This window comes from Musa acuminata, chromosome BXJ2-4 (genome assembly GCF_036884655.1).
Source record: "Musa acuminata AAA Group cultivar baxijiao chromosome BXJ2-4, Cavendish_Baxijiao_AAA, whole genome shotgun sequence".
Classification (NCBI taxonomy): domain Eukaryota; kingdom Viridiplantae; phylum Streptophyta; class Magnoliopsida; order Zingiberales; family Musaceae; genus Musa; species Musa acuminata.
Genome location: NC_088341.1, coordinates 17,210,408 through 17,226,858, shown reverse-complemented (window position 1 = coordinate 17,226,858; position 16,451 = coordinate 17,210,408). Strand labels below are relative to the sequence as shown.

Below are 16,451 nucleotides of genomic sequence, written 5' to 3'. Positions count from 1 at the left end.
GTTGTCGTGTACACAAAAAGGAAACGTCGCTCGGTACACGTTTTGCCACCGCAAATTTTTGCCTTGCTTCACGACGTCACGTGATTACAAATCTTTCTTGGTGTTCGGACACATTGTCGATCGCCAAATCCTACGAGAAATAAACCCAGTGCTTCAGGAAGTCACACCAGAAATAAGAGCTTCCAAGCGCTTCAACAAGCAAATCAATGTCATCCCTCGTCTTAATGAGGCTTAGCCGTGTGTACCGGCTATCGGCTTCGAATATTGTGCCGGAACGTGAAATGATGCCCGCTCCGTTGAGCAGAGCAGAACAGTCTTTTTCTTCCTCCCTCTTGCACTTCAGCCAGGCATAAGCTGCAAACTTTGCAGGGTCAGATGTCAAATAGACTACGTATCCTAGTCAGCGTATATCCTAACATTAATTATTCACCTGGAGACGGCTCCCTACTCTTTTTGAAGTAGGAGCTGAACTGAGGGGAGAGCTTCTGGAGGGAGAAACGATTGGAAGTGGAGACGATACTGATCAACTTGCTCCACCTTTCTCTCATTGTTCTGTAACCAAACTCGAATATGTCATCTTCTCTGCCCACCGCTTCTATCATCGCTTCAGGACTCTTAGTTGAGTATCCCGGGAAACTCCCATGGTGTTCAAGAGCATGTATCGTGTGACTCTCTCATATATTTTCTCATCCTTTATCACCGCCCACCTAGACTTTCGCTAAGAGAACATGAATGAATCATCCAAGATATGAATCTTGCTCGTATTTCACATAGCAGTTCAAATAAAAAAGGACTTACCCGAGCCTACTACTAGCATGGCCTGAGATCTTAGAATTGGTAAAGAGCATAATATCTTCATCAGCTGCGGCTGGGATTGCTGAATAGTGAGGCCAATAGTAAGCATGGTCATGAATGACTGCAGAGCCACAGAGAACTGATTGTCGCAAGAGGCCATCGGGATTGTTTGGTGAAGTGACAAATTCGATGAAGTTTGTTAGCGACGAGGCACTTACATTCGCCCATTCAGAGGTAAGTCCTTCCCATTTGTACTCTCTACCATCGAATAAGTTGGTTTGGAACTTGTACACCTGCAAATAGGTGTACAAGTTTTCAGATTTCATGAGAGTCGTCAAAATCTAGTTGCATGCACGGTTATCAGATTTCCAGTCTCTCTCTCTCTCTCTCATCAATACAGATTCTTTATATGTTTTTGTTAGAGCCAGAGGGTCCCGCATTTGGCATTAAAAGGATTTTACTGGGGAAAAGAAGATTCAATCCTTTGGAAAAATTCTCATTGTCCACCAAAGGGAACCACGCATGACGCACAGAGCATCCGTGTGGCTCGTTGTAACGCATTCACCTTTCACATGAGGCAGCAAGCATGCATTAACACTTATTTTTTTGCCCCTGAAAAAGAAGCCTTTTTTCATTGAATAAGAACGTACAAGAGGATTGGAAGACCTCAAGGCTCGTACACACTATAAAAAACTGAAAGCCCAAAGATTCTACAATTATGAGCTTTACAATTTAGATTTCTAGACAAGTGGGTAATAATAGAAGAGGGATGCAGCTTGTCCAGCAGGGCAAAAATTATAATTATATTATAATCATATAAAAAGTTTTAATATCAAAATCGAAATTAAATAATAATAGATTAAGATCAACATTGTGTATCTTTCGATATCATCTAGAAAATCTTTATTTGATCTATAAATGCATCGTCATCGGATCCAAAAGCTACAACAATACCGATCTGATATACAAGGAGAACTAGACTCGTCTTCTCTTCTTTTCTTATCATTCACAATATACTATGAATAATGGAATAAGAACTAAAGGAGATTAAAAATATATCTATAGGTTAAATTTCTAATGTTCGATCCTTTCCTTTTATAGACAAGAGCAAAGAGCCTATGATGATAATTAAAAGAGTTTTTTCTATCCAGATGTTAGGACTCTAGCTAGGAGAGTCCTAATTGAGAGGGACATTCATGTAAAACTGTTAGAACTTTAGCTAGGAGAGTCCTAATTGAGAGGGACATTCTGTTAGGACTCTAGCTAGGAGAGTCCTAATTAAGAGGGACATTCATGTAGGAGGTTTTTTCTTAGAGAAGAATTAGGAGTTGTAAGGGAATAGGAGTCTTGAGTAGGAGTCCTATTAGGAGTCTTGAGTAGGAGTCTTAATTGAGTAGGACTCTTGAGTAGGAGTCCTATTAGGAGTCTTGAGTAGGACTCTTGAGTAGGAGTCCTATTAGGAGTTAGGGTTTAGAAACCCTATAAATAGCTATGTATTCATCCTCTTTTGATAAGCAATAGATGAATCTTTTCTGCAGCTTTTGAGCAACAACTTGGAGGGAGGAACCCCTATAGAGTTCCAAGGAGGCCGATCCCCTAAAGAGATCAACCCCAAGTTTAGAATCTGCAAGGGTTCTAACACCTGGTATCAGAGCAGCGTTCTTGGCGTCTCACTGCCCTTCCATAGCCATCCATCAGCCCTCCACAGCCGCCCAAAGCAATTCCCATAATTGCTTAAAAGATCGTCACCAAATTCCATCGTCATCTCCACCACCGCAGATCATCCTTTGATCTCCCCGTGAATTGCAACAGGTTCTGGTTTCTTACCTTACTGCTGCTGCAATTTAGTTATCTTATTCGAAAATCCAAAAAAAAAAAATTGTTCCAAAATTGCTGCATAAACTTTTCGTCGCAAAGTTTTCATCTCTACGACGAAAGATACATTGCAAAATTCCAATCGCATAGCATAGATTGTTTGATCTTGCTACTATATTTTTTCTATCCAAATCTCTATGAAATTTTTATGACAGCTTTGACACTTCCTAATAGCAGATTTTCCTTTGGTTTTGTCAAAAAATTCTCAATATAAACCGTTGATCTTTTACGTCTAATCTGCTATACTTGAAAATCTGCACCGTAAAATTTCAGCCGCATAGCACTATTTGTTTGATCTTAATACTATGTTTTTTCTGTCCAAATCTCTACGAAATTTTTATGATTGCTTTGAAACTTCCTAACAGTGGATTTCCCTTTGGTTTCGTCGAAAAATTCTCAATATAAACCACTGATCTTTTACGTCCAATCTGCTACACTTGAAAATCTATGCTGCAGAAAATTTCAGCCGCATATTGTTGCCTTAACCCATCTATTTGCAATCTTTTTTGAATGAAATTTCTTATACACTTCATAGATCATCTTAGCTTCCATCTAAGATTGATCTACTAAGGAATTCATCTCTAAAAACGATTTTGGGTTGCTGCAAATTTTCGTCGTAGACCGCTGAAATTTTTCGACGAGATTTCTGCTATCGCAACTTGCATCAATTTTCTTGCTGTTCCTGCCGAAATTTTCTTGATCAAATTGGACATCCTTGCTATCATATAAACTGTGATTTTTCTATCAATTCCCTCCTCAAATCTCTCAAGTTTTTGGTGGAAATTTCGTCGAGAAACCGTTGTTTCTTCGACGACAATTCTGCTCTTACAAGACAATACAATTCTGTAGCAAACTTCCACTGATTTCTATCAAACATTTGCTACCATCTACCACAGATCCAAACCTTTCATCCATAGCCCTAAAACTCTACCAAACCACACCCTCAAACTGCACCCAAAACAGCAACAAAACAAGCCTAAACTGCAGCCTACATCCACCAATCCACCAACCCTTTCGACCATCACTTCTCTCAACCTATACATGCCTTTACCCAACAACAAAAGAGAGATCTTAACATCACAGATTTGAAGATATATACTATGGTATCTAAGGAGGCAATCAATGCTAAATTCGAAGCCTTGGAGGCACGAATGGAGGATAAGATTCGGATGCTCTTTACCGAACTCAGATTGGGCCGACCACTAAGCCCGAAGAAATCACATCAAGGAGAGAGCTTTGCCCAATCACACCAAGCCCAAATATATGACTTCCAAGAGAGGGGAAGCTCTATGACCAACCCTAACTATTCATGCATGAGAGTGGAATTCCCTAGATGGGAAGAAGGAGACCCAATTGGTTGGATCTCGCGCGCGGAGCGATATTTTCAGTACCATAAAACTACGGATGCATCTATGGTGAAAATTGCAGCTATACATCTTGAAGGGGATGCTATACAGTGGTTTGACTGGTTTGAACATACTTATGGAGTCTTTTCATGGCAACAATTCAAAGAAGGACTGCTGATCCGCTTCAGACCAACCGATTACAAGAATATTGACGGACAACTAGCAAAGATCCGACAAACCTCCACCATTCAGGAGTACCAAACCAGGTTTGAAAGGTTATCTAATCAAACTCTTGATTGGTCTCAAAAACAGCTATTGAGGACCTTCATTGAGGGCTTGAAGCCGGAGATCCGAGGAGAAGTTAAAGCGCGACAATCGTACACGCTTATGGCAGCCATCTCTTTCGCACGACATCAAGAGGAGCAATTGAACCATGAAGCTCGGAGGACTAGGGTTGCTCCTCAACCAGTAATATTGAAGTCCTTAGCCCCCCCTACTATCGACCGAGTCCCTACACCAAAGAGGCTAACAAGAGAAGAGCTTCGGGAGCGATATGCGAAGGGGTTATGTTGGCATTGTGACGAGCCGTGGAGCCATGAGCATCGCTGTAGTAAAGGGGGACTTCTTATGATTGAACCGATAGAAGAAGAGGTTATTAAACATCCAAAAGAGAGCCTTGAATATGAAGAAGAAGATGCAGAAGAAGAGCCACAACCGACCGAAGTTACAGTACATACACTAGCTGGCTACTCAAACCCGCAAACGATGAAAGTTGGAGGCCTTCTCAAACAACAATCGATCACTGTTCTCATCGACACGGGCAGCACTAATAACTTCCTAAACAGTAAGGTTGCCGTCCATATGAACTTACCTATTGAGAATTGCAGCAGGTTTGATGTTAAGGTCACCGACAGACGGATTTTGAAGTGTGATCGTAGGCGCCCGCAGGAGAAACTATTACTACAGGACCAAGAGATAATTGCAGAATTCTTCCTTCTCCCTCTTGATGATCATAAGACCATGCTCAAAATTGAATGGTTGATGACATTAGGTGATGTTTCTTGGAATTTTATACAACTAATTATGAAATTTTGCAGTAAAGAGAAACAGGTGATACTGCACGGGAAACGTGGGGGCGACGTAACGATGATTTGCACACAACAAATGGAGAAGGTTTTGCATAAAGCATGCAGCGGATTCTTGGTACAACTTGAGCAGCAAACAAAGGGAGAACTAATAGAATTTAATGATTCAAACCTACTTCCTTTGCTTGCTGAATTTTCAGATATATTTATGGAACCGTGCAATCTACCTCTTACCCATCGGCATGATCATTGTTTAATGATTCTTCCAAGCAAATCTCCAGCAAATACTCAGCCATATCAGTATCCACATCTCCAGAAGGATGAAATAGAAAGGATTATAAAAGAGATGCTCGAAACAGGAGTTATTCGGCCAAGTTGCAGCCCCTACTCTTCACTGGTGCTACTTGTACACAAGAAGGATGGAACATGGCGAATATGCATTGATTACCGAGCTCTCAATGGCATTACCATCAAGGATAAATACCCTATTCCAATAGTAGATGACAGGGAGCACAAATCTTTACAAAGCTGGACCTTTGATCCGGGTATCATCAAATACGAGTATGCGAAGAAGACATATCGAAAATCGCCTTTCGAATACACAACAACCACTATGAATTTTTGCTTTCTTCAAAAGAAGGTGGAATATCTTGGGCATATCATATCAGAGGAAGGTGTGGTAGTAGACCCCTTCAAAATTGGAGCAATGCAAAACTGGCTAACCCCGAGGAACATAAAATTGCTACATGGCTTTCTCGGTTTAACAGGCTACTACTGCAAGTTCGTGAAAAACTATGGAGAGATCAGTGCACCACTTACTTCCTTTCTGAAAAAAGATGTCTTCCAATGGTCGAATAGAGCCTCTGTTGCCTTCGACAAACTTAAGGCAGCCATGACGATGATGCCGGTGCTAACACTACCAGATTTCAACCGACCCTTCATTATTGAGGCCGACGCATCTGGAGTCGGAATTGGAGCAATTCTCATGCAAGATGGTCGACCACTCGCATACACTAGCAAGGCATTATCTCCCTCCCATCAAAATAAGTCAACATATGATAAGGAGATGCTCGCTATTGTGCGCGCAGCAACGAGGTGGAGACCCTACTTGATTGGTCGACGATTTCAAATTAAAACCGACCATAAAAGCCTCAAGTACTTTTTGGAACGAAAGATATCATCCCCTGAGCAGCAAAACTGGGTAACAAAACTTCTTGGATTTGATTATGAAATCACTTACAAAAAGGGGAAAGAGAATGTTCTTGCAGATGCGCTTTCGCAACTACCCGAGCAAGCTGAAGTTTTGGCCATTTCACTTCCGACCAGCGACTTCCTTGAGGATATTAAGATGGAATGACATCACTCACAAACCGACGGCCAGACAGAAGTTGTAAATAGGTGCTTGGAGATAGCCCAAAGCCACCCACCAAATATGATTACCCAAGGAGGACTTCAGACTCAGCCAAGTGCCATTATTGATCGACGGATTATGATTCGACGACGACGATCCACTACTGAATTGCTAATACAGTGGGCAAACCTACTAACAGAAGATGCCACTTTGGAGAACTATGATGACTTGAAGATCAAATTCCTAAAATTCATGAATCGTCAGCCTCGAGGACAAGGCTGATTTGAAGAGGGCGGGTTTGTTAGGACTCTAGCTAGGAGAGTCCTAATTGAGAGGGACATTCATGTAAAACTGTTAGAACTTTAGCTAGGAGAGTCCTAATTGAGAGGGACATTCTGTTAGGACTCTAGCTAGGAGAGTCCTAATTAAGAGGGACATTCATGTAGGAGGTTTTTTCTTAGAGAAGAATTAGGAGTTGTAAGGGAATAGGAGTCTTGAGTAGGAGTCCTATTAGGAGTCTTGAGTAGGAGTCTTAATTGAGTAGGACTCTTGAGTAGGAGTCCTATTAGGAGTTAGGGTTTAGAAACCCTATAAATAGCTATGTATTCATCCTCTTTTGATAAGCAATAGATGAATCTTTTCTGCAGCTTTTGAGCAACAACTTGGAGGGAGGAACCCCTATAGAGTTCCAAGGAGGCCGATCCCCTAAAGAGATCAACCCCAAGTTTAGAATCTGCAAGGGTTCTAACACCAGATCATCTCTTAAAAAATCTTATCATAAGTGGACTTTTTTTGTATTGGCCAATAACCGTAATTAAAATTTATAATATATCTTACCCTATTAGATAGTGTTATATAATCTAACATTCTCTCAATTGACAAATTAATTAGTAAGATATAAAAAAATTTATAATAAATAAAATAAAATTTTATTTGAAAATAATTTTACCTATTTAGATTGTGAAGATTTTGAAAAATATTTTATATATGATCATGAATTTTAAAACAAGTCAATAAATCCAATAAGTACAATAATACGACATTAAGTCCGATTACCGAGTCATAACGGTTGTATATCATCAAGATCATATTCTATTCCAATGATTTAAAAAGCGTTAGGCGCCAAGATCCAAAAATGCTCTATGCGCTAGGCGCTCGTCAGAGCAAAGAGAGATACTAAAATATAAAAATATGCCATTAAATTATAAAAATATAAGGTACAAAATCACAATCTCACATTAACAAAAAGTCTCAAAATTCAAAACAAATAAAATTTTGCATCAAAGTCATTCATCATAATCAATATTATTATTATTTTCACACAAATCATCTTTATTGAATTCGTCCTCTTCCTCTTCATCAAAATATATTTCATTCTTTGTCTTCAACAATAGTAGGAGCCGTGCTTCATGCTTTTGCACTTATTTTTTTCTTTGTCATTTGTCTTGTATATGTTTATAATTCTCTAGCACCTGAAACTCTTGTCACATCTCCCCATGTCAATCTATCATCTTTAAATATAAGCTCATCTTTGACATCTTACAAGTTGACACCCATTTCTTCCGCCAACCAATTATTTGAATCATTAATATCTTATAATGAGATTGAATTAATTCTATTTTGTAAATCATGACAAGCCTTCAAAGCTTGATTATACTTTATGTAAATAAAATCATGTAATTATTAATGTTCTAACCGATTTCTATTTTGAATGAATCTATCATATCATATAATTTAAAAATATATTAATACATCTATCTAAATAAATTAATTAATTGAAACAAAAATATTTGATGATCTTTACATGCTCAAAGACACTAGTTTCGCTCACAACCTGAAGCATTGCATGTCAAACTAAGTACTTTGATAGTAAATTGCTATAAGTTCGGGGTGGAATTTCCAAAAAGACTCCACCATTCAACTGCAAAATTTATGTTATTATTAGCAATAATATAGTAACATACTATAGATGAAATTAATACAGTGATGCCTACGCTCGAGGAAGGGGCAAGCGAGGATGAAATCGTTCGCTACGTGAAGTACATAGATGACTCCACTCTTGCTAAGTGTTACATGTTGGGCTCTATGACTCCTAAGTTATAGAGACAACATGAAAAGATGGATGCCAGATCTATTCTCTTATATATCCGTAAACTATTTGAGGAACAAGGAAGGACTCAACGATATGAGATATCCAAGAGTCTCTTCCATGCTAAGATGACTGAGGGGACACCGGTTCAGAATTATGTCTTAAAATGATTGAATGGATAGAGAAACTCACAGTTTTAGGAATGGCCCTAAAGGATAACTTGTGTGTGGATCTTGTACTTCAGTCCCTATCAGATTCGTTTTCATAATTCATAATAAATTTTAATATAAACAAGCTTGAGGTGACTCTCCCTGAGCTCCTCAATATATTGAGGGAGGCAGAGAGCACTATCAAGAAAGAGAAGCCAATTCTCTAAACTAATGAGACCAGAAAGAAAAGGAAAGCAGAAAAGTCCCTTAAAAAGGGCAAGGGCAAGGGTAGACCGGGTAAAGCAAAGGTTGCTAAAAATAACCCGACAAAGGATAAAGGTCAGTGCTTCCACTAGGGCAAAGATGGGCACTAAAAGAGGAACAGTAAAGAATACCTTACAGAGAGGGCGAAACAAAAGTTTAAAGAAGCTTCAAGTACATTCATGATTAGTCTCCATTTGTCAAACTCTTATGATAACATATGGGTATTGGACACCGGTAGTGCTTATCATTTTTACAATTCATTATAGGTTCTAGCAAGACCTAAGAGATTGGCGAGAGGCGAGATAGAACTCAAGACGAGTAATAGAGCAAAAGTCGCTGTTAGCGAGGTTGCCCTACATATGCCTGGTGGAGCTATTATTGCATTGATGCATGCTATTTTGTTCCTTCTATTATCAAAAATTATTTCCATTTCATGTTTGATAGTTAGTGGAAATAAATTAGTTTTTGAGAATAATGATTATTTAATATTATTAGATGATGAGATCATCACGAGAGGAACATTGCATAATGGCTTGTTTATGCTAGAAACTGCTCCATATATCATGAATGTAAGTGTGTCTAAGAGGAAACGAGATGAGGTGAACAGTGCGTATTTGTGGCATTGTAGGTTAGGTCACATCCATGAGGATTCAAAAGTTACTAAAGGATGGATATCTAGATCCATTCAACTATGAGTCATATGCAACTTGTAAGCCTTGCCTTCGTGAAAAACTAACCAACTCTCCATTTAGTGGAATTGGAGAGAGAATCACTCAGCTATTGAAACTCATACACAGTGATGTATGTGGACCCATGTTAACTCATGCCATAGGTGGTTACTCTTACTTTACTCCTACTTGATGAAGTATAAGTCCGAGACCTTTGAGAAATTAAAAGTATAAGAATAAAGTGGAGAACCAGACTGGAAAGAGTATCAAGTCTCTTCAATCAGATCGATGAGGTGAGTACTTGAGTATAGAGTTTACCCAGTTCCTCAAGGACTAGGGGATTCTATCCCAATAGACACCTCCTTATACACCTAAGCTCAATGGTGTATCTGAAAGAAGAAATCGTACACTATTAGACGTGGTGTAGTCCATGATGAGTTTCATTGACCTACCTATCTCATTTTAGGGATACGCCCAAGAGACCATAGCTTACCTTCTGAACAGAGTTCCAACTAAGTCGGTAGTGTCTACACAATATGAGATGTAGAAAAAGAATAAGTATGATCTTAAGGTTATTAAGATTTGGGGCTTTCTTGCCCACATTAAAAGATACAACACCGATAAGTTGGAATCGACGACGGAGCAATTCAAGTTCGTGGGATACCCCAAGAAAACTTGTGGGTATTATTTCTATCATCCCGAGGACCAAAAGGTCTTTGTAACTAAAAGAGCGATGTTCCTTGAGAAGGAACACATTCTTGGTGGAGATAGTGGGAGCTTGATAGAGTTGAACGAAGTTAGAGAATTTAGCTCAAGCACCACTCAACAGCCCGAGTTTGTCCTAGTACCTAACACACAAGTTTCGACTTTATGTAGGTCCGATAGAGTATCTCATCCTCCTGAGAGATATGTGGGACATATTAGAGAAGATGATGTTGAGGATATCGATCCTCAGACTTACGAGGAGGCTATTACGAGTATAGACTCCGAGAAGTGACAAAAAGCCATGAATTCTGAGATGGATTTCATACACTCCAACAAGGTTTGGAACCTAGTTGATGCACCCGAGGGTATTGTACCCATCGGTTGCAAGTGGATATTTAAGAAGAAGATCAGAGTAGATGGAAAGGTAGAGACCTATAAAGCAAAGCTAGTGGTTAATGAGTATCGTTAAAGGCAGAGTGTTGACTATGACGAAACCTTCTCACCTGTAGCTATGCTAAAATCCATCCGAATTCTATTGGCTATTGCAGCACACTATGATTACAAGATCTGGTAGATGAATGTGAAGACCGCGTTTCCCAATGGCAACCTCGAGGCGAAAGTGTATATGATATAGCCTGAGGGATTCGTGTCCAAATACTGCCCATATAAGGTGTGTAGGTTGCTTAGGTCTATTTATGGACTAAAAGCAAGCTTCCCGAAGTTGGAACATAAGATTTGATGAGGCAATCAGATCTTATGACTTCGTAAGAACGAAGATGAGCCTTATGTGTACAAGAAGGTAAGGGAGCACTATCACCTTCTTGGTGTTATATGTGTAAGACATCATGATTATTGGGAATGGTGTAGGAATGCTATCCACTGTAAAGGCTTGGCTATCTAGATGCTTCTCCATAAAAGACTTAGGGGAAGCATCTTATATCTTGGGGATTCAGATCTATAGAGATAGATCTAAGAGGATGCTTGGCTTGTCCTAGTCCAAGTATATAGACACTATTGTTAAAAGGTTTTGTATAAAAAATTCTAAAAGAGGTCTCATACCGATGAGACATAGGATATCACTTTCTAGGAGGATGTCTCTAAAGACTCCTAAAGAAATGACAAATATAGATATGATACCCTATGCTTCAACAATAGGGTCTATCATGTGTGTTATGCTATGTACTAGGCTTGATATAGCACATGTTCTGAGTGTCATGAGTAAGTATTAGGCAGATTTCGACTTGGAGCACTAGAAAGCAATAAAGTGTATCCTTAAGTACTTAAGAAAGACTAAGGATCTTTTATTGGTATATAAAGGTAGTAGCCTCAAGGTTGAAGGCTACAATGACTCGAGTTTCTAGTCCGATGTCGATAATAACAAGTTAAATTCGGGGTATGGGTACACCTTGAATGGAGGAACAGTGTGCTGGAAGAGTTCCAAGCAAGATACTACTACTAACTCGACCACAGAGGTGGAGTACAATGCTATAGAAGATGCAGCAATGGAGGGAGTTTGGATGAAGAAGTTCATCATAGATATGAGAGTCGTGTCGGGCAGCGAGGAGTTGATTCCCTTATATTGCGACAACAATGGGACGATTGCTCAAGCAAGAGAACTCGGGTCTCATCAGAAGTGTTATGAGGTTCCAGCTTATTAGAGAGATCATGGCCCGAGGAGATGTAGCAATGGAAAGAGTTCTATATGAAAATAACATTATATATCGACTAACAAAGTCGTTGTCTCAAATGGTCTTTGAGCTGTTGAATCTCGGATTTTGATGATGAAGTCAATTGTCATTTGTTATCTAATCTATATGTTGAGATAAGTGTGCAGGATTAACTACCATGAAAGTAAGATATGCAGCAGGAGTTACGCCGGAGTCAAGACAATGATCACGTTGGGAGTTCGAGAGTTCGACGGAAGTTCAGACAGTCGTCGGAGGTTCTGCGGGAACAAATCCGAGAAGTCCATGATCTTGCCAAAGAAGCTCGTCGGAACTCGCCAAGTGGATCGTCGCAAGTCCAGGAGTTTGCCGGAAGTCCGCAGGAGCATCACCGAGGGTTCATCGGATGATCGACGGAAGTTCGCCGGAAGCTCGCTGGAAGAAGCGATTGACGTACCAGAGCAAGTTGTAGTAAATGTCTTAGGAAATATCGTAGTTAGCACAATGATTAAGTTGGAAATGGGAGGTGATCCCATTAACTTAATCTTGGGGCAATTGGGCCCTTGAAAAACCCAAATTGGGCCGAATGGATCAACCCATTCGGACCCTGATTTCTGCCAGGCGGTTGAACTGCCCCAGCCAGGCGTTCGGCCTCCTTGGATCAACCCAACCCTTGTAGATTCTAAACTTGGGGTTGATCTCTTTAGGGGATCGGCCTCCTTGGAACTCTATAGGGGTTCCTCCCTCCAAGTTGCTGCTCAAAGGCTGTAGAAAAGATTCATCTATTGCTTATGAAAAGAGAAGGAATACATGGCTATTTATAGGGCTTCTAAACCCTAACTCCTAATAGGACTCTTACTTAAGACTCTTACTTCTAACCAACTCCTAATAGGACTCCTACTCAAGACTCCTATTCCCTTACAACTCCTAATTCTTCTCTAAGAGAAAACCTCCTACATGAATGCCCCTCTCAATTAGGACTCTCCTAGCTAGAGTCCTAACAGAATGTCCCTAACAATTAGGACTCTCCTAGCTAGAGTCCTAACAGTTTTACATGAATGTCCCTCTCAATTAGGACTCTCCAAGCTAGAGTCCTAATAGACCCGCCCTCTTCAAATCAGCCTTGTCCTCGAGGCTGATAATTCGTGAATTCTGAGAATTTGATCTTCAAGTCATCATAGTTCTCCCAAGTGGCATCTTCTATTGGTAGGTTCGCCCACTGTATTAGCACTTCATTAGTGGGTCGTCGTCATCGAGTCACGATCCATCGATCAATAATGGCACTTAGCTGGGTCTGGAGTTCTCTTTGGGTAGTCATATTTGGTGGGTGGCTTTGGGCTATCTCCAAGCACCTATTTAAAACTTCCGTCTAATTGTTGATTTGTGGGTGATATGTCGTACTCCTTTTCAATTTAGTACCCTGCATATGGAATAACTTTGTCCAAAATCTGCTTTTGAAGATGCAAGTAGAATTTGTCACAAGCACAATGTGTCCCTTATAGCATAATTCTTTTGAGTCCCGATTGTAATGAGCCACAGAGCTTGGTGCTTCCTCTAATTTTTTTTTATATCTTACTGGTCTCCGAATCTTCCTGCCATTCCATCTTAATATCCTCAAGGAAGTCGTTGGTTGGAAGTAAAACGACCGAAAATTCAACTTGCTCAGGTAGTTGCGAAAACGCATCTGCAACAACATTCTCTTTTCACCTTTTGTAAGCTATTTCATAATCAAATCTAAGAAGTTTTGTTACCTATTTTTGCTGCTCGGGGGAAGATATCTTCTACTCCAAGAGATATTTTAGGCTTTTATTGTCGGTCTTGATTTGAAAGTATCGCCTGATCAAGTACAATCTCCACCTCGTTGCTGCGTGCACAATGGCGAGCATCTCCTTATCATATGTTAACATGTTTTGATAGGGGGGAGACAATGTCTTGCTAATGTATGTGAGTGGTCGACCATCTTGCATGAGAACGTCTCCCATCCTGTCTCCAGATGCATCGGCCTTAATGATGAAGGGTCGGTTGAAATCTGGTAGCGCTAGCACCGGCGTCGTCGTTATGGCTGCCTTAAGTTTCTCGAAGGCAGTGGAGGCTGTGTCCGACAGTTGGAAGATATCTTTTTCCAGTAAAGAAGTAAGTGGTGCACTGATCTTTCTATAGTTTTTCACGAACTTACGGTAGTAGCCTGTTAAACCCAAAAAGCCATGTAGCAATTTTATGTTCCTCAGGGTAGGCCAGTTTTGCATTGCTTCAATTTTGAAGGGGTCCACCGTCACACCTTCCTCTGATATGATATGCCCAAGATATTTCACCTTTTGTTGAAGAAAGTAAAAATTCGTAGTAGCCGTTGTGCGTTCGAAAGGCGGTTTTCGGTATGACTTCTTCATACACTCGTATTTGATAATACCCGGATCGAAGGTCCAGCTTTGTGAAGATTTGTGCTCCCTTTCATCTAGCAATTCATCTGCTATTGGAATAAGGTATTTGTTCTTGATGGTTATGCCATTGAGAGCTCGGTAATTAACGCATATTTGCCATGTTCCGTCCTTCTTGTGTACAAGTAGCACCGGTGAAAAGTAGAGGTTGCAACTTGGCCGAATAACTCCTGTTTCAAGCATCTCTTTTAAAATCCTTTCTATTTCATCCTTCTGGAGATGTGGATATTGATATGGCTGAGCATTTGCTGGAGATTTGCCTGGAAGAATCATTATACAATGATCATGCCGACGGGTAAGAGGTAGGTTGCGCGGTTTGTCAAATATATCTGAAAATTTAGCAAGCAAAGGAAGTAGATTTGGATCTTCAACTTTTGTTGGCTCTCCCTTAGTTTGTTGCTCAAGTTGTACCAAAAAGCCGCTGCATGCTTTATGCAAAACCTTCTCCATTTGTTGTGTGCAAATCGTCGTTACGTCGCCCTCACGTTTCCCGTGCAGTATCACCTGTTTCTCCTTACTGTAAAATTTTATAATTAGTTGCATAAAATTTCAAGAAATATCACCTAATGTCATCAACCATTTAATTCTGAGTATGGCCTCATGATCATCAAGAGGGAGGAGGAAGAAATCTGTAATTATCTCTTGGTCCTGCAACAACAGTTTCACCTGCGGGCACCTATGATCACACTTCAAAATCCGTCCGTTGGTGACCTTAACGACAAACCTGCTGCAATTCTCAATAGGTAAGTTCATATAGACAGCAACCTTACTGTTTAGAAAGTTATTAGTGCTGCCCGTGTCGATGAGAACAGTGATCGGTTGTTGTTTGAGAAGGCCTCCAACTTTCATCGTTTGTGGGATTGAGTAGCCAACTAGTGTATGTACCGTAACTTTGGTCGGTTGTGGCTCTTCTTCTGCATCTTCTTCTTCATATTCAAGGCTCTCTTTTGGATGTTCAATGACCTCTTCTTCTATCGGTTCTTTCATAAGAAGTCCCTCTTTACTACAGCGATGCTCACGGCTCCACGGCTCATCACAATGCCAACATAACCCCTTCGCATATCGCTCCCGAAGCTCTTCTCTTGTTAACCTCTTTGGTGTAGGGACTTGGTCAAAAGTAGGGGGGGCTAAGGGCTTCAATATTACTGGTTGAGGAGCGACCCTAGTCCTCCGTGCTTCATGGTTCAATTGCTCCTCTTGATGTCGTGCGAAAGAGATGGCTGCCATAAGCGTATACGGTTGTCGCGCTTTAACTTCTCCTCGGATCTCCAGCTTCAAGCCCTCAATGAAGGTCCTCAATAGCTATTTTTGAGACCAATCACGAGTTTGATTAGATAACCTTTCAAACCTATTTTGGTACTCCTGAATGGTGGAGGTTTGTCGGATCTTTGCTAGTTGTCCGTCAATATTCTCGTAATCAGTTGGTCTGAAGCGGATTAGCAGTCCTTCTTTGAATTGTCGCCATGAAAGAACTCCATAAGTATGTTCAAACCAGTCAAACCACTGTATAGCATCCCCTTCAAGATGTATAGCTGTAATTTTCACCATAGATGCATCCGCGGTTTTGTGGTACTGAAAATATCGCTCCGCGCGCAAGATCCAACCAATTGGGTCTCCTTCTTCCCATCCAGGGAAGTCCACTCTCATGCATGGATAGTTGGGTTCAGTCATAGAGCCTCCCCTCCCTTGGAACTCATCTCTACGAACCTGGTGCGATTGGGCAAAGCTCTCTCCGTGATATGATTTTTTCGGGCTTAGTGGTCGGCCCAATCTGAGTTCGGTAAAGAGCGTCCGAATCTTATCCTCCATTCGCGCCTCCAAGGCTTCGAATTTAGCATTGATTGCCTCCTTAGATGCCATAGTATATGCCTCCAAATCTATGATATTAAGATCTCTCTTTTGTTGTCAGGTTAAAGGCATGTATAGTTGAGAGAAGTGATGGTCGAAAGGATTGGTGGATCGATGGATGTAGGCTACGATTTAGGCTTGTTTTGTGGCTGTTTTGGGTGCAGTTTGAGGGTGTGG

General features: G+C 40.5%; 1 pseudogene; it reads right to left on the bottom strand.

Moving 5' to 3' along the window:
* Nucleotides 1–108: 108 nt before the first annotated feature.
* The window catches only part of LOC103972989 (alliin lyase-like), a 93,168-nt pseudogene continuing 76,825 nt past the window's right edge, over nucleotides 109–16,451 (bottom strand).